This window comes from Anguilla anguilla, chromosome 13 (genome assembly GCF_013347855.1).
Source record: "Anguilla anguilla isolate fAngAng1 chromosome 13, fAngAng1.pri, whole genome shotgun sequence".
In the NCBI taxonomy this organism is placed as follows: domain Eukaryota; kingdom Metazoa; phylum Chordata; class Actinopteri; order Anguilliformes; family Anguillidae; genus Anguilla; species Anguilla anguilla.
Genome location: NC_049213.1, coordinates 23,406,286 through 23,432,125, shown reverse-complemented (window position 1 = coordinate 23,432,125; position 25,840 = coordinate 23,406,286). Strand labels below are relative to the sequence as shown.

The following is a 25,840-nucleotide window of genomic DNA, read 5'->3' as shown; positions in this document are numbered from 1 at the left end:
ACATATTTATCTACAGTAGCTCACAAACTCTTAAACATTTAAAAACTGTGCTTCACTGACTGCAGTACGCTATGCTCACTGCTGACCATCCCAGAGAGCAGGAGCTCAACCCACAGTGCAGGATCGGTCTGACTAAATGGCGTCTCGTCCTGTGCTGCGTGACATGACTAACAGTCTAATTTCACAGTGACACATTGGGTCCGGCGTGTTTGCCGTGTGGGAGGGTGGTAATATATTCCGTTTTCAATTTGGAGATTGTACCTAGCGGGCCGCAGCGTGGGGCTCTAGGGCGCTCGTTCTGTACACAAATTCTGATCATCCCCCCCGCCGCGGTGTCAGAATGTCACTCTAAGCGTGTGTGTGTGTGTGTGTGCGTGTGTGTGGGGTGGGCAGAGGGCAGGGGTTTAGAATTACTTTTTTTTATTAAAGGCTAAAGCGCATTAACAATTAAGTGTAGGGTACAGCGTTGACGGGTACAATGCTGTACAACCAACAAGAAAAAGCTAAATAAAAACCAAAGGCACATCTTTATAATTTACAGTACACTTATATGCTCATAAACTGTTTCTCAAAACACTAAAAAAATGCTTTTCATCACTGTGGAGATTTAAGATTAAATGATAAAAGATTTCAAATTAAATCAATCAAAATGTCATATAACCAAAATACAAAAGTACATCAAAATTGTATGCAACTAAAATTATGAATATTCCTGTCCTTCAGAATTATTTCATAAATAATCTAGGCCAATAAATTCATGTTACCTCTTAATACTGTCATAGTGTAACAATAATATTAGTATGAATAGGTTTTAAATATTGACATCACCACATTTTAATTGGCTCATGGTCACAGTAAGAGAGATGAAAGGTGGTATGCAATGGCATAGTTAACATGCACAGTATACTTGTCATGGCTCATATAATTTATCCAGCATGTTGTGTATGTAGATAGGTTGTACCAGCTGGTTAGTTGAATAGCTACATTGACTACTATTTCATATTGATGTCATTTCTCATATTGTAACAAAATCTGGGGGCAATAACTCCTCTGTTTTACCATAGACAATTACCTTTCAAGCAGGCATCAGCATGTAACTTGCATTTTGTTTTTATTTGGCCTACTGGTTAAAACTTGTAGTTTTGAACCATTAATTTTCTTGTCTGTCAAAATGACAGGTGACATATTTTTACCGTCAAAACATCTGAAATTCGTTCTGAAGTTAGGCCAGTTGTCAGTAAATGGAAAACATGTAAAGTTATAGAATTTTCATTTTGAATGCATGTGAGATCCTAATAGAAGACGGATAGTCGGTTGTAAGTTGTCAGTAGCAAGTATGTTTTATTGATTAATTGGCAAATGCTGGTCTTGAATAATTACAATTACTTTTGGCTCCTGATACCATGACTACTTTTTATTGTGAAACCTTTGAACTTAAGCATTCGCCAAAAATCAGTAACCAGCTCAACTGTTGTCCATGGTGCTGAACAAAATGATAAAGAAACATAACAGTGCAGATGCTCAGAAGTGGTTATTGCAAATTGTACGAGCACTTTGTGAATAAGATCATCCAAATGACATGAAAATAACAAGTTCCAAACTCAATCTTTTTTGTATTTTGTGTTATGTTGTGTTGTTCAAACACACTAACTGATCATTGGGTTGGAGAGGTAAGGGTGGAGTATTTGGTGAGCACCCCACTCTGACTGGTGGACACAGCGCCCCCTTAAGGTAACTGAAGAGGAAACACAGAGCAGAGATAAGCAGGTAGTGTGTCAATGAAAGACCCTGAGAGCCGGCCAGTCAGATGCCTGTGCTGTGTATTTTTCCTGCCACAGGATCAGAAAACTAGATTTCACCCTGTAGCCACCACAACCTGACAATTTTTACACTGTATCAAAATGATGGCCCTCGCTATAGCACCCAGAAAATAGCCCATTAATATCTATTCACCTCCTTAGTCTTTCAGCACACGCATATTCATGCCTTTAAAAAAAAGCTGCGCTAAGGGAGAAGTCTCATTGTGGGGTATAATTTTCTCTTAAAGCACACAGCCCTACCTAGTGCAGCAGGGAGGTGAATACACAAAGCCATTACAGGCATCATTAGAGGAATTAAATGTACCAGCTAAACAGGGAACGCAACCTTCACTGCTCCTTATTTAAACACCACTAGGTTGATCTCACACGCAAATACAGCATACACATGACAACACACAGCAAAGCAAAATAAAAACGGGAGTGGGGGTTGGGTAGGGGTTCTTTAAGTGTAGGTAGCTATGGTTAGTGTTTTCGTGCTTCACATTATGAACAAAGAACTAGGCATGCAATATATCAAGTCCTCTCCCACAACTTTCTAACCAGCTCATTGTAGCAACACACAGTGTTCATGCCAGCATAGACTCCCAGTCCACCATGTAATCTATATACTTGAACAAATGAACAAAAGTCAAATCTCAGGTAAAATAAATACCCTTGCTGTAATTATGTATACAATGCAGTGCAGATTTCATGCCTACTTTTATGTTCATTATTATTTTCTCTTGTAGAGGTCTACCACATGCTAAGCACCAAATTATTATTTTTTTAGCAATAACAACATAGTTTCTGTCATAGCTATGTTACGATTTCCTTGGGCTGGTGTTCATATCTAAGCTGCACTCATTTGGTGCTTATGTAAATTATATACAGAAATATAGAAATTATTGCTACCTTTAGGCTTTGCAATATTTTTTCTTTTTTAAAAATGCATTGCTGTGAAATATATTTTTACAGCATATTGCAGTATATAGCATTTCTGTAAGGAGGATCATCTTTTTGCTTGATACAAAATATTATTTGTGGCTCTCCAGAATTATGTAACACATCTTTGCATTGGTTTCATAAAACAACTGCATAAAATGGACGGAGGTCCACATTACGTCTTTTGCTTTGCAGACATGTATTGGCCTATGCCGTCCTGACACTGGAGATGGCTTAGACCAGGGCTGCCCAACCCTGTCCCTGGAGTTCTGCCGTAGGTTTTCATTTCAACCCTAATTTGGCGCACCCAATTCTACTAATTAGCAGCTCAACAAAATCTCCAGATGTAGAATGAGGTGTGCTTTGTTAGGGTCGAAATGAAAATCTACAGGATGGTAGATCCTCAGGAGAAGGATTGCGAAGCCCTGGCTTAGACCAAAACATGTATTTTTATTAAACTAAAACTGAATAAAGAAAATAAATAAAGATAAACAAATAATAAATAGAAATCCATTAAAGTGTAGTGATGCCAATATTTTTGTAATTTTACAGACCATTTTTAATGATTAACTCCTCTTAGAAGCATGACCTTCACTACACAGATTGATCATGCAGAATTAGTCACATTTTTTCACATTCTTCCACTGCAGATGGAGAGCTTCTCCATACTTCCCAAAAAAACTGAGTTGGAAATGTGCACGTACAAGGAAAATTTGTGACATCACAAATATGTCAAACCTATCATGGTCCTTCATGCAAAGATATGCAAATTACATGATCGCGATGTGGAAAACTGAAACTGAAGCGCACAGAAAGCTGACTAGTTAGTTAGATTGTTGTCAGTTGCGGGTTGAACAAGCTTTAAGTCTCTCTCTCTCTCTCCCTCTCCCAACCTCCCACCAATGTGATTTCCTTATTAAACTGCGCTGACGAACCCTTACACAGACATAAAGGCACACTTTAGAAGGTTTTTGAGGTTCCGGCAGGCAGCGCCGGTTCTTCCTTTGAAACAAGGCTCTGAGCACCGTCGCTGATGCTGCTGCCAGCACGTGTGAGCGCACACTGCATGGCGTTATGTAATCGCGCGGGGTCATCAAACGTGGCGCTCGACTCCTCCGCCTGGAGTCACCTGCTTTCATCTTCCCCACAATGCAACACAAGACTATAAAGTGCTGATTGGTCTCCACTAGAGCTTATTTAATGGAGATGAAGAGCACTAGACAGGGTGCGTCGAGGTATTCAAAAAAAAAAAAAAAGGAACGAGGAGCGCTATCGGGGCCGGGACCGCGTGACAAAATAAAAAACAAAGAGAAAAAAAAAAAAGCAACTGAAAAGGATGGTTTCCAGCCCACTCACCAGTCACATGCACCCAATGCATTACGCCCCGCCGGAGCAGGAGGATCTCAGGAGCTGGCTCACAACTGCCATGGATCTATAGGCCAGGTGAAGCATCATCATCTGCCACACGACCGCATTGAACAGCAGGAGGCGTTTGTTTGGTGATTTTAACGATTCATGAGAGATTTTTATTGTTAAATGGTTGATTTCGCCTGGCCTTGATGATGAAAGGAAATGCAATGCATTTTATATTTTAAAATGGCAGAGCCTCCGTTAATCTGAAATTCATATTAGCACATCTTTTTGCCCTTTTTATTTGCCAATGTATTCACCAGAGATGCTAACTTAAGAGTAACCTGCGTATCTCTGGTGATTGCATGACTCATTACTATTTATCGGCAAATTACATTTAAGTTAAAAATGCATGTCTTTTCCTGTTGAATAAGCTAAATGGCTGCATTCCCTATAAATCTTTTACCTCCGGACACCATTTCAGAGCTCTGATTACACCCTGCACAAGACCTGCTGTCTCGACACTTTGCGGCTGAGCTTACAGTACAAACAAATCTAAAAATAAGCTTAGAGGAAACAGAGAGAGAGAGAGAGAGAGAGAGTGAGAGAGAGAGAGAGAGAGCGAGAGAGAGAGAGAGAGAGAGAGAGAGAGAGAGAGAGAGAGAGAGAGAGAGAGAGAGCACAGCCACATACTGGATGTTATGCTATATATTTTGCTTTCTCTTGGCTCTAAATAATCTTTAATGAAATTAAATTAACTGACATTGCAATGACAATGATGCCTTAAAGAACAAAATAATTCATATGCATTCATGTTGGATGCAGTTTCGTTGGAGATGTTTATCTTATAAAGGCTGAATACTCTTTATAAAGTGAATGCTTCTTTATAATTATTATTTTTTATTTTTTTATTTAATTAGCTGATCCCTCCTAATGTTTCTTTCTTTCTTTTTTTATTAGCAGCGTCGTGTCCATTGCCTTTTTGACCCGTACCCCTGGGCCACAATCCCCCTGGTCCGCAATCCCCCCGGTCCGCAATTGCTCACCCCCCGCCCTCCTTTTGGTCGCAATCGCATGTGCCCCCTGAGATCTTGAATAGTCTTAATTGTATACATAAACAATCCCTATCTTATTTGTTTGCATTTGTGCTCCCTCAAAAAATGTGGGTGCACTACACTCCTGATAGTCATGTGTCATTTGTTCAAGGACAAAATGCCCAGTGGCCAAGGAGTCCGTCCCAATCAGCGATCAGTAGGGAGCAGTGAACCCCTTCTGCACCCCATATATTTACTAATAACTAAGAGCCCCACTATGCTCAAGCCCAAAGCCCGTTCTTTCAGCCACCCTGTCTTTATGGGACAGACCTCAGAGAGGTTAAACCTGCACGCGCGCCGCCATTGGCAGAGCTGAATGAACATCTTAATCTGGCACCCCACTGCACTGCAGACAGGTTGAACACCCCAGGAAGTCCCCCAAGCCCCATGTGTTCAAGGGAGGCACTCATTATTTCATTACGAAATAATAGCTGCTTGCTCGGGGATGATACGCCAGCGTGATCTTGAGTGAGCTGCAGCCGGTGGGTGGTCAATGCTTTCTGGAGTGCTGCCTCGGGTCAGCTGACAGGAAGGCCCGCTCTTTCAGCTCGTCAGACTCGATACGGGTTCAGTTTCATGCCAGAACCCCCAAGGGCAGGTGGTGGATGTGCCCTTGAATATCCTCTCAGGTCCTTTGAGAAGCTCTCCCACAGCTCCCAGCAGCGCATCTGCAGTGCTGTTGCTCCTCCGGAGCCCCTAGCCACAGTGAGCAGTACTGCAAGAGCCATGTTCCCTGACGCTGGAGAGGAAATGCCTGCTAAAAATAGCATCTGTGTTCATGCAGTGTGACGTTGCCTGAGAAGCTGCCCCGTGCCCCAAAGCTGAAGCTTTTAGTGCCACCCATTCATAGTGCTTTTCTCTCATGCAGCGCCTAACTATTATGACATCACAATAACAACACTGAATATTCCCACACTTGCATAGCACTGCTTTAGAGTCTATTCATACCTCATATACTATATAACAAATATGGACAAAGGAACTGTGATGTCACTCATTGACTCTTCAAGGGCTTGTGAAAAGTGTTTTGAAGCCGCGGAAGTGCAGTTTTTGTGCTGCCATGTTGTACAAATTGGAGCCAGAGACTGCACAGTAGGGAAAAGGGGGGAACCCTTATATGGTCATAAAGACCGCACCGTGTTTGGGTCCTAGACAAAAGCTGGATTTATACTTGCAGCACAAATTAACTTCGGCTATTTAGTACAAACAGAATGACATAAAATTATGCATTTGCAGAGAAAATGAAGCTCTGCATTGGCTTCGGCCACTGCAGTGTGCTCATCCCTCCTGGCCAAACAAGCGGAGATGTTATTGTTAAGATGTTAATGCCAACGTCAATGGGAAGATCGCCTGCAATTGGTCTAAAATATCACATGGGTGGCTACACTGGCTGTGTCCCATCTACTCACCTGATTGAGTGGACAAACATACATATCTTTTCTCTGTTCTGTTCTTTTTTGCAGGCTCTAAATAAACTAAAGCGACCTTTAAATAAGCAACGTCCATCTGTCAAAGTTTCTACTCCTTTACAACAACCATTGTTTTTGGTGCTTGGTGCAGCAAACATTTTCTTTTTTATTTTAACATAGCCTGCGAAATACAAACTATACAAACATACATGCCATTCAAAGCTATAGCAATATATAAATATATATGGCATTTAAAACAGCATGTCTTTATACCTTAAATCAATCCAAGCACACTATATACAGGCTATACATGGAAAACTGAAAAACAAATAATGAAATGGTGCGGGAAATGTTGTCAGTTCCGTGTTTCCTGTGGTTATCACAACCACAGAATAATGTGTTCCCCACAGGCATGGAGTGTCACTAAACGAACATTTCGACACCACAATGAGTATACACAATGTTTTTATGCAGCGCCCTGTTCGGTTTCAGTTCAATTTTGGCTGAGTTCGACTTTGAATGAAGTATGTTAAGTATGTGAGATAACACCCCCCCCCCCCCCCAAGGGGTGCACACTGACTAGGCAGTGATGCACATTGTCCCTGATTGGTCCACAAAATATTACAACATTGTCCACAGCACAAAATAACCGCATTGGTATCATTAACTCAGAAAGACCTATACTGAAGCCAACCGTGCTGACGCTAGAGAGTAACATCAGAAGAACAGGAAGTGAGCTTCAATAATGAAGCCTGGCCTTGGCCCGTTATGTTCACACACTTGAAATTATCACAGTGATGATGCGTGTGTTATGTATGCACAGGATCTAATATAACACATATTTAATACATTACAATTATTATACAAGTGTATGCTTATTTTTATTATATCATTATATTAAAATTATTCATCATATTTTACTGTCTGAATCAAACCTATTCCAAAATGAAGTATTCTTTTTTGCAGTAGAACAGCATACAATTTTCATTTTGGGAAAACATTCTCCTGGCAGTTGTCCAAAGTGCTAGTGTTCCTCTACAGGGGAACAGTGTAGGAGGCATAACTATCCTTACCCTGTAGCAGCCACATAGTACAAAGGCCAGCGACCCAAATGGAGAAGCACTGCACTGTGAAATGTACCATTTTAGAAAAGCAAGAACTGTAGTTTTAAGCATGTGCATCATGGCTTTACACCCTTTAGATTTTCTTCAATGCTCATTTGTTTTCATTCTTCGGGGCACAATACCTCAGCCTACGCGCTACATCACTGCTATCACACTCGCTTCAGCACTGTACTGCATATAAATACAGCCTTAACGGCATTCATCTCCAGAAGATGTTTTGCTGTTTTTGCATTTTACGCATTTAAAAGTCAGTTTGCTTCTAACCAACATGAGAGCTCATCAGCAGAAATTCTTTATTGTGGTATTACTGCATGCCTAAAGATTTTGGGTCTTGATACAAAATTACATCAATGACTTCTTTTCTGAAAATACAATTAAAAATACCAAGATGCCATTGCATTATACGCATACTAATTAGCATATGCTGTACATTGTATAGGAAAACCATTAAGCTTCCAAAAGTGCTGAATATAAAAAATAATACAGAAAAAAATAATCGCAAACTTATCCACTTATTTACAATTCATATTCACAAAATAAGGGTTAATTTTAATTCATGTATGAAAAAAATGTATTTATGTATTTAAATAGTGCATAGTAATTAATGACTTTCAAGTAAAATCCTGCAAAAACAAGAGAGAAAAAAACATCTTCCCTTGCAGATTGAGGATGACTCAGATTTGACAGTTCTCTCACGTGCTAATGAGAAACTAAATTATGAAAAATGTAATATTCTAGCTCCATCTGGCCTTGGCGAGTCAGTCATCTCATCTTCCAAGCAGAACCACTGCATTTCTCTTTCAGAGACTCTAATAGGTTCAAGAAATCTTAAATCAAGCATTTGTGGGAAGCGCAAACCACTAGAAACCCATTCCCCAGCACAGCAAAGGTCAACAGAAGGAGCAATCCTTTCATTTGTGCTGCCTGTTTCTGTATGCAGTCTGCACAGTGCTTTCTTCATCATCTTCAAAGGAGCAACACAGCTCTCTCTCTCTCTCTCTCTCTCTCTCTCAATTCAATTCAATTCTCTCTCTCTCTCTCAATTCAATTCAATTCTTTCTCTCTCTCTCTCTCTCTCTCTCTCAATTCAATTCAATTCTCTCTCTCTCAATTCAATTCTCTCTCTCTCTCAATTCAATTCAATTCTCTCTCTCTCTCTCTCTCTCTCTCCTCAATTATTCCTTAATTAAAAGGTTTGTTCCTCCTTGTGCTTTCAGAGATTTTTAGAATTCATATGAACAAGACAAGCAAGAGCTACGAGAAGAACAGAAGTCAAATGTAGAGGACCTCTGTACATCCAGTAAAATACAATAACACACACAGTATCCTACTACAAAGACAGAGGGGTGAAGGTCACTGATTTCCAATCAGCCGTTGAAACATGTAGGGAAACATATTCACCTTCTTCCTCAAACCAGAGTACAATTCGGACCAGGATCCTGAATGCACCTGAGGATGGTTTTGTCCAATCAATTTTCCATCAATTTTATTGTTCATAAAAAGTTCTTCAAACCACAGTGTCTCAGGGTACCGAACAGTTATATAGTAGAGAAAGCAGAGCCACAGTACTCCACACCAGATCTGATTCCATAGCTCTTATTCCGGCCACATTTTCTACATTTACAGTAACACGACTTATCTTCCAGCAGACCCTATGATGGCACATGTCCTATGACTCAATAACAATTCACATGTGGAGCTCTCTCCTGCTCATATGGCCATAAATGAAAAAACATTTTTGAGAAAAATTACATTTATATTAAATCTAAACATAAGCTGGTGGGGTATCTACAGGTACCAATTAAAGCTGCATTAGGCCTATAAACATCTTACATATATGCTAAAGTTTTGTCCACACTCAGACCAAACTACAGTAGTTAGGAAACTAGAAAATGCATATTTCAGCCAAATACTGCATCTGGTCAATAGCAGAACATTGGGACCAGTTAACTCATAAGACTGGAGTCAATGTGAATTTGTATTAGCTGTGACTTACATGCATCCTTTTCATGATCAGTTCTTACCTAATTGAGTTGAAGGTGCCTGTCAATCATGTTAAATGCAACTGTGACCCCTCCCCCAACAAAATAAATATTTACAATTTCTGATATGAACAGCAAGGGATAAAAGAGATGTTTGAAATTGTTTCATCCAAGAGAGTAAAAGAATTCAGATTCCACAGTTTGAAAGGAAAGCGCTTTTGTTGGTTTTGAAGAATGGCAGCATGGATTGCTGTAGGGGTCCAATCCCTTTATGAGGAAAGCAGGGACCACACACTCTCACACTGCTTGAACTGCAGAATTGAGCGATCAGCTTTGTTACCCAGTGAAACCTAATGCATCCCATCACATAGTTATAGAAAAAACGAAGGGAAAAAACAGCGCAAAAAAACCCAGCTTGTCACCATGTCACTCAGGTTTCAGACTCCATCAGAAGAAGAAGCAAAGCCCTCGCAAACATGCCTGCATCAGCCCCGCCCGACAACCCCGGGTCTTCAACACCACAAAATAACAACGCAATAAACAGGCAGTGCTCTTGTGACCAAAGAAAACCTGTACTTACAGTCCCAAGCAATCGCCTGCAATGCAGCATGTGCTAGTTTGACAGAGGTGTTCAATGCATAAGCATCTACTGCAGCTATCTACAGTAGATATAAAGTGAACTATTAAATACCATCAATCAGACATAAAATAAAACAAAAAAGCGAACAGTCGTCAAACTAACCTCGCTCTACGCTACAGCGAAGATTCCACTCCGAGAGAACTCTCCCGTACACATTACATTACATTACACCTCTGCAGCACTGAACTGTCACACACACACACACACACACACACTCACACCGAGCTGCCCTCTGCCCTGCTGGACACATGAACAGTGATCTCCGGTCAGAAACCGCACCCTCCCATCAGGGCTGGGGGCTGTGGTGGCTGGACAGCGCGAAATCAATTTCTACATGATGAGATGAGTAACAGCTACTGTAATCTCCCCACGGGTCCTCCTATCACAAGGCCTCCTGAATCCCCCGGGGCTAGCCAGCGGCCGCCCGTCATTGGCTGCCGTGGCGACAGCGGCGTGGGGGATGCGGAGGGAGCTGCCCACTCAGATCCACTCTTCTCCGTGGGATTGGTTAGATTTACTCCCCCGTGAGCCCCAGCTGGGCCTCTAAGCTCGTAAAGAATACTTATTTCACACCGCTGCTCGTTCACAGTTATTTCTGATGGTATTGATTTCACTGAAAATACATAGCGATGAGCTCCCTTATCCTCTGTGCTCCTGAGCAGGACAAATAGATTAGAAAGACTGACAGATTAATGGATGGATAGGTAGACAGATATACCCGACAGACCAAAAGACAGACAAACCGACAGACAGATTTTAGGTCATTGTCAACTAATTATGATTTCATTTATTTTACAGCTACAAATATATTATCACGTAACAGATCTCCTTGACCAAAACACATTCAGTGGACTCTTTATGCCTGCTGGCTAGAAGACATCATTATCAGGCCAGTTAAAAGAAAAAGGCATTTGTGAGAGATGACAAATCCTTTCATCACTGCCAGCCTTTGACTCAGTGGATGTATCTGTTAAGTGCACAAGCTGCAACGCTGAAGTGACCGCTCTGAACACTGACAGCAGCTGAGCTAAGTGTGAGGACCAGAGATGCCCAGGGCCACTGCAATGCTGCCCACAGACACAGGGGTAACACAGGGGCGCAACTGGAACCTGATTCCCTCTTCGGCTGCTAACAGGCTCCACGGGACGGAGCTTGTCAAAGAGATTGGCAGCTGAGGGTGGGACAGAACCCACCATGGATTTCCCAAACCGCCTCCACAGTACTGCCCTCTCCTCTCCCCTCCCCTCCCCTCCTCTCCCCTCCTCTCCTCTCCTCTCCCCTCCTCTCCTCTCCTCTACTCTCCTCTCCCCTGCCCTCCTCTCCTCTCCCCTCCTCTCTTTCCGTAGCCCGGGTGGGAAAGGTCAGGTGAAAGGTCAGGTGAAAGGTCAGGGGCGCAGCGAGCTGCAGGCAGGGAGCACAGACCCATGGCTCGGGACCCGAAACGTGTCACCAGGGATACTCCCGGTGTTCATCAGGGGAGGCAGGGAAGTTCACGCAGACAACGCAGGCTGCCCTGTGCTTCATTACTGAATCTTGCAACCCACAAGGCAGCTTGCAACCCCGCGTCAGTCTGAGTCTGAGGCTGGTGCACGGATGCTACACTTACCAGAAGCTCTGCTGCTACAGTGCTTAGGATTCTAAACACAAACATAATTGCATTTACAGAAAAATTCAGTTATTAACCCCAGTAATGCAATATTATTTTTTGCACAGAAAGATGTGCACATGGTACTGTAATATTCAGAAATCTATATTACTGTATGCCGGCTATATTTTGGTGTTCACAGCATGTGATACTGTAGCTTGTTTATTTCAGGCTAGCTACAGTGGCTATAATTTGTGTCAGCAGGCTGCTTGAACGTGTTATATTTAACCATATACTGAGTCCTTTATTTGATCTATTTTTGGAAAGACTATCAATGTTTCATGAATGCGGAAATTCTAAAAATAAGTCAAAAAGCCCAGAAAAAGGAGGCTTGATGGTTCTGGGGTGAAGGTGGAAATTTACAAGCTAGAAATAAATCTCTAATTTTATATCCTGTTCTTTTGTTTGTTTTTGTTGTTGTCATTTGCTCAAAGGGGCAGTCATAATAGAACGGTCTGGGAAACACTGACATGTTGGCTTTCAGGAATTAGGGAGGGAGTCATCCTGACAAATCCAATTTGACACCATTGATTTTCAGTGTATGATCCTCACTGGAGTTTAAAACAGGACACTAGAGAAAATGAGGCAAATGGATGCCAAACGAGGCATCCTCTCACAGCCAGCCAATACCACTCTGCCAGGGCATCGAACCATCTGTGATTGGCTGTTGTTTTCCGGGAATGAAAACACACAAATAGCTAAATACCTCTGATAATTATATATGTAGATTTGATAATCCAGTAATATGATGAAAAGAATGCAAATGCCTACTTTTCATTACATAATGAAATGTGGGGGGAGGGGTCTGCATTCGTTAACAATCTGTCACTCCTTTTTGCATCAGTTTGACTCCGAGGCTCAACATCTGTCACAAAGCAATACCAAATTAAGCATCTGGCTTCGTTAATACCTTTATTTTCTGCTACTGCGAAGGTAGAGCAAAAAAGTACTTTGTATGTTTTTTTCATATTTATGCATTTGCATGAGCTAATAAGGAAACGATATTGCCAGAAGGAGTATGAGCTTGCAACGTGAGATGAAAGCTTCTAAAAACTGTACCCGACCAAAGTAGAAAATCTCCTGTGTGCGACATTAATTAAATGAAGAAAGAAATCCAGAAATTGGCAGTGTGATTTCAGCTTGAGTTAAAATAGCACACAACATGTTCACAACACGAGGTTGTGTTAAGAATCTGAATGGTCCCCTATGCCTCACAGGATAAAAAGGGCCCTTGAGAATTTTGTGCAGAGAGTTATTGATCTGAAAATAGGTTCTATGCATGGGACACAGCAACATGCTGCTCAAGACCCTCTTATCGCACTCTGAAAATGGTATGGCAGATACATTTCTAACTGTGAGTTCTGACGGGAAGCATGAACTGGACACATAAAAATAGACGCAAGGCCATATGTGCACTACACCCTCACGTGTGCAGGTACAACAAACCCACACAAGCACACAAACACGTAGGTACATGCATGGATGCCACACGCACATGCATACGCACATGCACTCATGCAGCATGACACAAATACAGATTCTATGCAGCATACTGGAAATGCGTGTAAACCCGATTACACATTTGCACGCAAACCGTTACATAGACACACAATCGTGTGCGTGCATGTACACCGTCAAGCACGAGCGCACACATGCTGTGCACACGCACACACACAAACACATGCACACGTACACACGCACACACACACAGCTCTGTCTTACACAAGCAAGGTCATTGGAAGAGAAAAAAAAGCAAGTGCTCGTCCTCTCCTTGTTCCAGATCATTGTGTAAAAAAATCATTGGGGACCTATTGTTCTAATTAAATTCAGCACACAGTCTGAGCACGGAGCACAGAAAGTACCGCAGATAAATCAGGGCAGGGGCAGGCCTCGGTGATGCATATGGGGAGGATTAACCTAAAATGGGAGGCTCCCTGTACTGTAATAACATAAGCTATCAAATTATTATGATGTCAAACCCATTGATCAGCGCCAGTAAGGATTTGACAACGCAATTTAAAAAAAGAAATGGGAACCCAGAAAGACAGCAAGCCTTATCATCAGCAAACATAGCTGCGCTAGGGAGAGCACAGCCGGCAGTGCACAGTGAAGGAGTTTGCATGAGCTGCATCAGGGGGGCAGCCGGTGACCCCTGTGACCAGTGAGCACGCCGCTCCCACGTCACTACGAAGCACAGCATGGAGGACGCAGCCACTGTAAGGACGCGCAACCTCATTTACCAACATGTGGTAACGGCAACGCTGAACAGACCTCATACTGCGACACGTTCGTGCTTCAACTCATCTCTTCCATTTATGCACTTCAGCAAATACAGAGTGAGCGTCACTGAATAGCTACAAAAAAAAAAAATGAATCAACAAGCGGGCAAGGGTAGCGCTAGGAGTTCACGCCACCTGATATGCGTCTCTGGGAGAGTGAGCAGGCCATAAAGTTCAAAGAGGATCTACACTGTGATGCCATCTACCGCTCGACCCACCCTCCCCAACCACCCGCCATCAACAGCTGCCAGACATTCCTCTCCGACCCAGGCAGGCCTGAGAAGCCTTGGAGACACCGTGTCCGTCAAGCGCAGGAAAAGTGACAGGCCCCGGTTTGTTGACAGTGACAACGTGGAAATAGCCCACAACTGTTTCCCCTGTTCCAGTGCTCTCCCCATCAATCACTGTATTTTTAGCGCTTTCATCACTTTCTTGATTATAAGGGTTTTGTTTTTTGGCGGGTCTTTTTTTGCAAAGGCAAATGTTTTGCCATGACTAATTTCGAAGCCCTTCGCTTGACAGATTTCTACTTCTACTCGAGGGCAACAACAGAGCAAAAAAGGAGAAGAAGCATAAAAGAAGCCTATCAATCAAACACGGATGCGCTTTATGAATCACGCAAATATCATACACTGGGAGGACGCCTCAGACACACGATTGAAAACGTGTTGGGATGAGCTGGATTGATGGTCCACACGCCACCGCCTTCACGAAACAGCCCATCTCATCTATTATTTATTTATTTACTTGTCACCAAGGGCTCTGTAAAGTCACCACCGAGGAAGTCTTAGTACAGATGCAGTTGTGCTGCTGGCCTGGGGCAGTTTGCCGAGCTAATGAATAGCTAATGAAGACAGCCAGGCAGTTGGCTGTAGCCCATTAATTAGGTTGTCTAATGGGCTTGGTAAACTGAGGACAAAAGCAGTCCCACTCTGTTATTTTGTGGGAATCCCTGTTCCTTTTCACTAAGGGTCTGAAAGCTCCCTTCTCAAGATTTCATTCTCTTAGACTCCAGTTGAAATTAAATTGCATGTTCATACCACAGCAGTAATCACTGTGTCAGACAGCACCAGGAACTCATTTAGGTTTACCTTTCCTAAGGAATACCAGTAAAGGTGCAAAACATAACTCTCATTCACTCTGTAAAAAACCATTTAGGTGAAAATAGAAAAAAAATTTTAGCTTTACTGATTGTGAGGTAAGGATTCAGTCATGAATAAAACATCTGCTAGATTACATTCCAGCCAAGTGTTCAGCAATCCCACTCACACCTACGCCAGCAACCTGCCGCCCTCCTGCAGAGGGACTCAGAGGTGTGCAGTGTGCAGTGTGCAGTGTGTAGAGGGACTCAGAGAACAGAGGTGTGCAGTGTGCAGAGGGACTCAGAGAACAAAGGTGTGCAGTGTGTAGTGGGTCCAAGTGGCAACTGGTGGTACAGGGTTCAACCAATGTGCCCATCTGATGGACAACGTTGCCTACAGGTGCTTCTGGACATTCCAAATTATGGTGAAACGGGGACACATATATTTATCAAATGCTTATTTTTAAGCATATTTCTAGATATGAAAAAATATGTATTTCTAAAAATGTTAGATAAAGGTTTTTTAATTATTTCAGAGCACATCCAAATTCACCTTCAACATATATCGTGAATTTAAATTCAACTGCACCAATAAACAGATTTTAATTCACAAAACAGATACATCATCATTGCCAGCACACCCCTCTGCTGTAATGTGCTGTCGCATCTGGTGGCGGTTGCAGTGCAGTGTGTGAGTGATGATCATGACTGCTGCTACTGCAAAAACTATCTGGACTTGCCAGAGAGAGTAAAAACACTGGCAACAAAAATACATAAAACCCCATTTTAAAAGATAACCTGTGAAAAGGGCTCTAATAAAACACAATTTAGGAGTTCTCATTTTACGAGGTTAAAAAAAAGTCAACTTCAAAGTTGAGCTATCAATTCTGATGTTATGTACGTAATCAGAAGCTTCCAAAATAGCTTTCAGTTCAGTGGTGATGTTGCAACATTAGATACCTGACACATGATAAAATTCTGTTTTTCTGTGTACCACAAGTTAAAACTTAAATAGGCTGTAAGCTGCACTGCCTTAAAGACTGTCCGTTCATATTATATTTTAATTTTTTTTTTCTTCCCTTATGACATTAATCTGGAATTTTTTGTAGGCATTTAGGCATTTACTTTCTGTGTTTTAAGTTTCATTTCACAACTGCACGCTGTCTGTTATCATTCCTAAAATTAAAAAAGAAATGCATCTCCACTGCTATCCATCACCATATAAGCCATGCTTTATCCCTTGTTAGATCAATATTACTCTTCATTGATTTCTCAGAGAACATAATCTCATACTGTATATGCATGCATGCATCTACAGAGGTCAAAGACTTCTTTTAAGACAATGCGGTCGATACTTCAATAGTGCCATCCTGGCATTTCCAAAGGAGTTTCTCTACTGAGCAAAGATCATGTACAGCAGCACAGATCATGATGCATCACTACAGCACCCAATTCCACCCAGGATAGTATGCTTGCCCTGATCCTTGCTGTTCATTAACTGTGAACTGACCAATATCAGCTCAAAAAAAATACACTGATGATGGTGAGAACAATGAAGATTATAATGAGGAGGAGGAGGAGGAGGTTGAAGAAAACTGGACAAATGCATGCAAAAACCGAAGATAAGCAGAAGATGAGCATCACTATAAGACAGAGTATGGGCACGTCCTTCTCTGGTGCACTGTCCTTGCAGCCTGAAGGGCTTTTTGCTAATGTGTGGGTGCTGTCAGTATGGAGATAAGGTATATACAAGATGGAGGAACAACAGCAGCTACCCCAATTAAAACCCCATTCCCTGGTTTAGTGCTTTAAAATGACTTCCATACATTGTGTCGTATATATACAGTTTATTTATTTCAAGCAGAATTATATTTGCCCAAAAGATCTTGGTTTTCTCAATTTGTTATAAATCTCTAACTTCATTATCATTTCTATTCCTAGAACTGGAAAAGGACTAATCTCATTAAATCTGTCTGTGTCAATTCAGGTGAGCATGGGACAAAGCGCCCGAGCATCTGTCATTAAATGCCAGTCAGGACTTCTCACAATGCTCATGATACAGGGATTATATGACAGGTGTCCTGAAAAACCCTGACTGCCAGCATTTCCTTTTCTGCTTTTAAACCACATTCCTGCATCTTGGGAATGGTGCTGCTGTAGCTTCCATGCAATTACTGGCCTGTAGGGGGCAGAGCTGAAAGTGTCATAACCCACAATCCCTCTTAACCAGGACAGTGACTATCCAGAAATTAATGCTGTGTGGTTCATCAGGTTTTTTTCCCACCAAAATCCCCTGACACATCATAGTATTAAGCTAGTTTTAACCTAAAAAAAACTGCTGCAAAACAAATACATCTACAGATAATTATCCCCTCACCCCCAGAATCCCAAGATTCCAAGAATATCCAATGAAATCTTAAACTTTTAGTCAACACTAGCACGTAAAAATGCTTGTCATAGGAACAAGCATCACTGTTTCATTGTCTCCAATTTACAAGCGGCATAAAGGCAGCAGTTGGGCGAGCAGATTTCTGCAGGAAACCGGCAGTTAGGATGCTCATTATGTGCCTGTGCACACTCCCAGCACCGTGGTACTGCATCGTAATTCCTGACATTGGTGGATTCCCCAGGCTGCAGTGTGCGATAGCTCCGTACATCTGACACGACCACAGGGCATGCATAGACCGCTCTCCTCCTCTTTCTACCTCTCAATCCCAGCAGGCGATGATTCACACAGCATGTTATTTCCAAAAAAACAGATAGCTAGGGGTTCTGAGCAATAAAGGCATGGAGGTGTTCCCTAATGTACCCCCGGGAAACCGCAGAGCCCCCGAAGAGCGTTTCTGCTAACCATCATCACTTGTTACACATGACAGCAATATGAAAAACTACAATGCGCGAGCAGCTACTACGTTACAATCAGCGAATATGTTGTACTGTACAGTCCTAATGTAAGTACTGTGCATTATTAGGAAGGCACTGCAAAGCATTCTGTACTAAGCTCAATTTTCCTAGTTAACACTCCACTGTAATGTGGCAGCATGGTTCCAAGCACAGAAGATGAGTAACCTTCCCGTACCTCATTAATTACAAGCACAGAACCAGCGCAGGACACACCGGGCACATCCAAAAGTAAATGAGGTAATGCGCTCTTCAAAGGCTTATGACAAAGCCTGCAGATAGCTACCTCTTTACCACAGCCCACACACTCCCTGTGTATCAACAGCTTAGCAGCTGGTACGAGTACCTGCCATTAATGCTAAATCTTTTTAAACAGCGCTGAGGCTCGACTGCAGCTTCGATAGCTTGGGAACACTGGCAGTTTCAACACCCCAAAGATTTCAACACAATTCAGATCAGCGTATTCACACTGAATAACCTCAGATGACTCATACCCCAAAAAATGCATAAATTATAAAAATGAAAAAAAATGACTTAATATTGAACGAAGCTCACATTATCTTGTTTTTTTTTTTGTATTTTTTTACTGATAGGCAGAAAGCAAACAAGTCCAGCTGAACATGAGCAACACCTGCTTGAAGTACAGCAGTGCTCGTGTCGGCACAGCAGCGGATGCGCTTTTACCGAGCAGTGAAGGGGCTAGCCTGCAGGTGACCGGTCTTTTTGTCCTTGTGGACCATTTGGAAATGCTAATCCTGACCCTCGCGCGCAGCCCTGCGAGAGGGACCGACACATCTGGTCCCCCCTCGTTAGGACGCCGGGCTAGCGGCAGCCGTGTCCTTCCTTACCCTGCCCGCGTTCCCCCCACAGCTGTCCTGACGCAGTGAAACTACCGAGCTGGAGGTCACAGCCATCCCCGCGGGGAAAATAATCAATTTCCTCCGCCACCAAAAAAGGAGAGGCTAGGTACACAGGAGGATAACTTTCTATAACGCCGGCTCTTCCCCTAATACCACCCGGGGGCTGAAACGGCCATCCGCCACACCGAGCCGAGCCCCGTCCCCCTCTGCCACTCGTAAACAAATTGCATTCTGGTTCAGGCGCGTCCACAGGGACGGGAGAGCGAGAAACACGTTTTGTAAAAAGGCTATTTCAGTTGTTTCCCCTACAACGACCACCGCAAATGTAATCTCAGCATCCGCGAATTACAAGACAACGGCGCCGTCCGCGCTCTCGCCATCCGACGGACGGGGGGGTGGGGGAGAGAGGGAAGAACATACCGCCAGGCTGCCGCAGACCCGCGCGCCGATCCCGCCTCCACACACGCCGCATGCAGGGGAATATTTTTAGAGAGCCGCGTGTGACAGGAGCCGAGACCCTAATGCATCCCCGACGGCAGAGCCACAGCCACCACAATAGAGCGCATTCCCCTCACCGGCACCCGCTTTTCCTCCGCATGCAACAACGCTCCTCACCCCCCCACCCCCACCGCCCACCCCCCTCCTCCTCGCGACCAGCAGGCAAAACACCGCAAGCACACGCACAGCAGATACGGCACCGTCTCTCCCCTTCTCTCTCTCTGTCCTGCCGCTCATTCAAAGAGGAGACCGGGCGGACGACATTTACTTAGAAAAAACCCATAGACAAAGAAATCTGACAATCAAACCATCAGACATCTTTTTTTGGGTAAGATTTCATGCAATCGGTGCAAATCGCTACTTACTTGACAAAAGGTATCGCAAAATCCCAAAATGATTTCAATTACACAGCAGAGTAATCACTGCTCAGCATCTGTAAAGGCTTGATAAGCTGTGCTACATTACAGGAGGTGCTGGGGCAGCCTGTACCATGTCAGGAAGCAGCAGGGGGGGCTGGTGGTGGTGGTGGTGGGGGGGGGGGGGGGCGTTTAGGAGGAGGGGGGGTGCAGGCAGCCCTGCAGGACGGTGGAATGCGGTTCCTGAGTTTCAGTGCACTCAAACGCCAGCCCTGTCAGAGGAAGATGGCTGCATCAGACCCACTCTGAGAGGACCAGGAGTGTCAGACAATAGACAGTGAAGAGGTGATTTTAAAGGGGAGGAGGGTGGGCCAGGGAGGGGGATTACAGGCGCAGGGGAAAATGTCATCCCCCATGTCAGATGGTCCCCAGGGGAACCAGACAGCCAGGTACGGAGGATGGGTCCCGGGAGAGTGATGCATTTCATCTGGGAGTGAAGAGACCTTCAAGGACAGGGGATGTCAGAATCGCTTCTGCCTCTAACTAAATAACACACACGCGCACGCACACACACACACGCATGCATGTACGCACGCACACACACACACACACACAGGAACGCACACACACACGCACGCACGCACACAAACATGCACGCACGCACACACACACACACACAGGAACGCACACGCACACATGCACGCACGCACACAGGAACACACGCACACATGCACGCACGTACGCACACACACACACATGCACACACGCATTCATACACACACAAACACACACAGACACACACGCATACACACAGACACACAAGCATTAATACACACACACACACACGCACACGCACGCACGCACGCACACACACAAACACACACGCATACACACACACACAGACACGTGTGCATACACACACGCACACATGCATACACACACATGCACACACACACACACGCTATCGCCCACACACGCACTCACACACATGCAAATACACACTCACACGCATAAAAATACACACAATCACACACATACACACATGTACACTAATTCACCCTCACACCAATACCAACACCTGTGTGCACACACGCACACACTGACACATATATACATATACACTCTCTCATGCATACACACACAAGCACATTCACCCACATTCCCATATGTGCACACTTTCTCACACTCACATGCACACTTATGTACACACACTCAGACTCACACCAATACACATGCCCACGTGTGCACACACATATACACACACACACGCAAACACACTCACTCACACTCCCACGCACACACACGCCTATGCACACACTCTCTCACACTCATCATACACACATACGTACACACACACACACACACACACACATATAAACATGCCTACACACACCTACACACACACACACACACACACACACTCATACACACTCACTCTCACACATGAATACACTTAAACATACATATGAAAAGTATGCATAGCAATGTAACGTGTGCTAGGAAACCATTTTATTCTTAATGTACACATAAATTCCAGCATGAAGAATGTAACCCTCCCTTATTTGCAATTAGCAAGAACCTTTTAAATAGGGCTGCTGTCACATTTTATCTTATAACCTTGAAGTGACCTTGTGCTTCAAATATGCAGCAGAATACAACTGATAGCATTTATACTGTCCTAAAGATAAGCTTCTGAGTAAGATCTCTGACATTACTTATACTGTGATGACAGCTACATGGTGACCTGCAAAAGCTCCACCCAAAAAAGCAACGCAGGAAGCATGCACACCTAATCACAGCTGACTCCACACCCTCCATACCCCTCACCAGAATGTGTATCTCTGGAGAGCGCTCATCTCTCTCACCTGACACAGCCCTGATCCTCTGAAGGGAAACAGGTTCTGTTTCGCCGCCACCATCACCATTTAAGTGGACTTTGTGAGGCCCTTTCTGTGCGAGTCGCCCCCCTCCCTCTCCCTCCCCCTCCCCCTGCTCTGCTACAGGTCCCACGCTGCCATCACACACTCGCTGCTGCATCTCCTCTCTTCCTCTCGATCACAGGTGTTTCACACTGATAGTGACAAGACGTTTGTCACACAAACAACACGCACACACTCACATACACACACACACACACACACACACACACTCACTCACACACTCGCACACTCACACACACCCGCGCACACACACAGTGATTTAAACACTTCACATCCTCACATAAGGAACTGCAGCAAAATGGCCACTCTCTTCCGGTTCTTACAAGGTTAGCGTTGGAAACCTTGAGAGCGCCGCGTCCGGGCGCGGCTGTACTGTAGCGCTGTCACTCCGGGACAGGAAACCCTGCGCCCGTGAACTTGGGAGAGGGCGGAAGCCGTTGATGGAGATCAGAGTCAGAGCCTGAATACCAATCGCAGCCGCCTCAGAAAGGCAGGTTCTGCAGTGCACCAAAATCAGGTAGCAGGAGGAGAGGAGTCGCACAGCCGCAACCCCGACCCAGCTGAAATCAGCAGACTGAGGCGTTACCCGCATCGAGCGCTCACCCCGCCACAAAGCGGCCTCTTCCACGCAGCCGCCGCGGGGAGCAGCCGCACTTCGGAACGCCGTTCCTGAGGCGTTCGGCATTAATCAGCGTTTTTAATCGTTTAAATATCCTCCACCAGGACATCCACGCACACTCCGATGTTTCAGACAACCCTTTTATCAGCGAACGGCCACGCCGCCGAACTGTTAACAGGAAGCAACGTTAAAAGGCTGAAGAGGCACGGCACAGGATAAGTGTAACGGAAAAAGAGAAGTCGGGCAAAAGAAACAGGCTCTACCCCCTCCTCCTTCACACACACACACACACGCACACACACTCTCTCTCTCTCTCTCTCTCTCGCTCTCTTCGTGTGGGAAGAGAGGAAGCGGAGCCGCCGGACGCGATGGGGCCCTCGGCTCTTTGGGCAGACCCAGCGGCCCTCGCCCAAGGCGCTGTCCGCAACACTGCCTCCCTCTCAACCCCGCGCTGTGAGTCACTCCTGTGTCACCTGGGTGATGGGGCCAACTGGCAGGAGCATCTCACCGAATGACAATGAATCCGACCCCCCCCCGACCCCCCACCCGCCCGCTTTCTCTGGCCCCATCACTAGAATTCCAGAAATGACGTCCCCGTACACAGTGGTGCAGCCTCTGTGGCGGCTCCAAAGGCCACTACAGGTACCGGGATATGTCATGTCTAATTAGCCAAAGCCGGCAGGTCAAATGCTTGGTTTCCCTTCTCGCCAGTGAAGAATGTTACAAGATAATTACCTTTCTCTTTAGAATACATGCATCCGCCCAGTGTTATCAGAATCTTTTTTTTAGTGGACGTACCTTGCACAGATGATTCTTAAGTCTGCTATACATTTGAAAAAAAAAATTTGCTCATTGATCATGTAGTTATAACAAACAGAGGGCACCACGGCATGGTCTGTAGAGCGAAATTCCAGTACTGTGGGGCAGAAGTCACTTTCACAGCAGAAATCTTTGTACAGGGCAAAGCCTCAGCAGACAACATAACACTTCATCTCTCCCAAGAGGTTTATTATCCTCAGGCCTCTGGGCTGTAATGCTGTGTGTATAATGCTTTGATTTATACCATCGGTCTTAATTAAATGATATTCAGTCATGTGACCCATTAGAGACATTACTGTAGTGCTGGAGGGGAAGCTCTCACAGAACAAAATGTCTCCTTGCTGGCACTGATTAAAAATGTGCCGAGGTAGGGTTACCATAAAAAATCCATCTGCACTCAGAGGGTAGCCATTAATACAGACAACACGCATTAAAACAGAGAGGTTTAACAGGCCTCTGTCGAACCTTGGTTCCCTCTCTCTCTCTCTCTCTCTCTCTCTAAATGGAGGAAAACCTAACACACAGTAAGCATGCATTATGTAATAAAATGAAACGGCTCTACTTTAGTTAATTGGATGGCCCCATTGGGGTCTTTGTGCTCCAACTCCATTGGTCAGCCTTGCTATCAACATATTTACTGTTTGGCGTTTAGTGTCCGTATCTTTCCACGTGATCGAAAAACAAATAATTCATAGACCAACACGCAATATTCACGCAATATTCACACAAAGCTGTATCTGAGGAGGATAGTTTCATTAACAATAAATGAAAAAATACTCAAAATGAGTTCCCTAAAGCCATATGCGCTGTGGAAGACCCTCCCCTCTGCATGTCGACCGCACGCATCAAGGATGGCGAGCTGTTCCAGGGTGATGGACGGCAGTGTTAGCTCTCTCAAGGACAGCCATAAAGCACAGCCTTAATGCACAGCTCCTGACACAGAGCCAGGCTGAAGGTGCCTCTGAAGCAGCTCTCCCTCTCAGCTGCTGAGGCTCGCCTTCTGATTGGCCAGCTTGTAGCGAGGGAGTGGGAAGGGGAGGGAGGGGTGTAGCCCTCCTACCACCACCACCACCACCACCACCACACATTCACATATACTGTACCGTACCTCTGCAATATACCTTAACATGACAGAGAAGTGCAGTTAACATTAGAAATTAGGTGCTTCAGGCCAGCTGCTGGGTGGCTCATTCGGTTAAGGTATGAGCCCCGTAGTCTGGTATCGAATCTGGGCTGTGTGATTGTATGCAGTAGCATTAAGATTTGGCTTCACTGGAACTAAGGGGCCTAGTCCAACCCATGAAAAACAACCCAAGACCAAGGGGTATCTAAATACTTTTGGTCATATAGTGTAAGTATTTAATGTCCCAGTGAGTTCACAGTTGTGCATGAAAATGCTGGGTAGGCCCAGTTGCCCATTATTTCAGCTGCAATAGCTAGAAGAGATTTCAGTGACTTTGAAAAAGCGTTCACACGTGTGTGTGGTGAAAAGTCCAACTAGGCGTTCAGGTTAAAACCGGGCTACATTTGTTTGAAGAATAAAAGTGTTCTTGTTGACTGGGACATAGCCAGGCTATATCCGGGTAAATCCTGAGCCATATTGGGGTTAACGTAGTCCGTTTATGTCTGAAAGTGTCTCAACCTAGATTTCCTCCCCTCTAGACATTTACATTCCAGCTTTTGCTCACTGGGTTCATGGATGAACACTGCTCAACTAGCTGATGTTTTCTTGAGGAACAGTGGCCAAGGTGATGTTTGCCCAGAAGTCTGAGGGCAAGATATAACCAAGGAGCAACTGGTTGAAAACACATACTCTTCGACTGTGATGGCCTTGAATTGGTTCAACTCTAAATGAGCTGACTATAAATATCAATCTAGGGTGTGAGCTGACAGTTTCATCAAGAACAATCGGTTGAGAACTTCAGAGAAAGGTATACCATGGTTGGTGTTTCCTTTATTTTGTTTACCTGTATTCCACATAATAGAATTCCATAAATGTAATGATTGACTCATAGGTAGAAGTGGAAATTTGGGTTAATATTTGTTTTGAAACAGTTGAGAGAAGGCATTGAATAAACAAAAATGGACTTACTGATTGACAATGTCTTTATTGCTACAACATTGTACATTGTTGAATATGTGATTAAATACGTCAGCACACTCCAGGAGTTTGGAAGACCACTACGGGTATAACATTTGCTAGGAAATTACCAAATATTACCTCAGCTAGCAGTTTCTGGATTTCCACATATCCTCTCATATTATTTTGTTTCTATTCCATAGTTCAGTCTCAGTTTATGCAGCATTACAACCTTACACATTAATAAAACTATGTTTCATCACTTCCTGTATGGTTACTGTTATCACACAGAACACAGATAAGTATCCATACTCAAAGGAAGAATATCCCCCAATACATCTGAAACCACAGCAGCTGAAACTGAAATTAGTATTGTCTAGAATCCACTTTTCAAAGCAGGATGCTCAGAATCCTCCTAATTC

General features: G+C 44.0%; 1 protein-coding gene across 10 annotated transcripts in view; it reads right to left on the bottom strand.

The window, feature by feature from the left end:
- Positions 1–25,840, bottom strand: part of atp2b2 (ATPase plasma membrane Ca2+ transporting 2) — a 159,813-nt gene that overhangs the window by 74,798 nt on the left and 59,175 nt on the right. Inside the window, exon 1 of one of the 10 annotated variants that reach the window (XM_035388173.1) lies at positions 19,970–20,103. The exons of 8 other annotated variants lie outside the window; for them this stretch is intronic. The gene's annotated coding sequence lies outside the window, so the exon portion shown is untranslated. Of the gene's footprint in view, positions 1–19,526; positions 19,709–19,969; positions 20,104–25,840 lie in introns of those variants that run through there. One more of the 10 variants, XM_035388174.1, reaches the window with a different exon arrangement.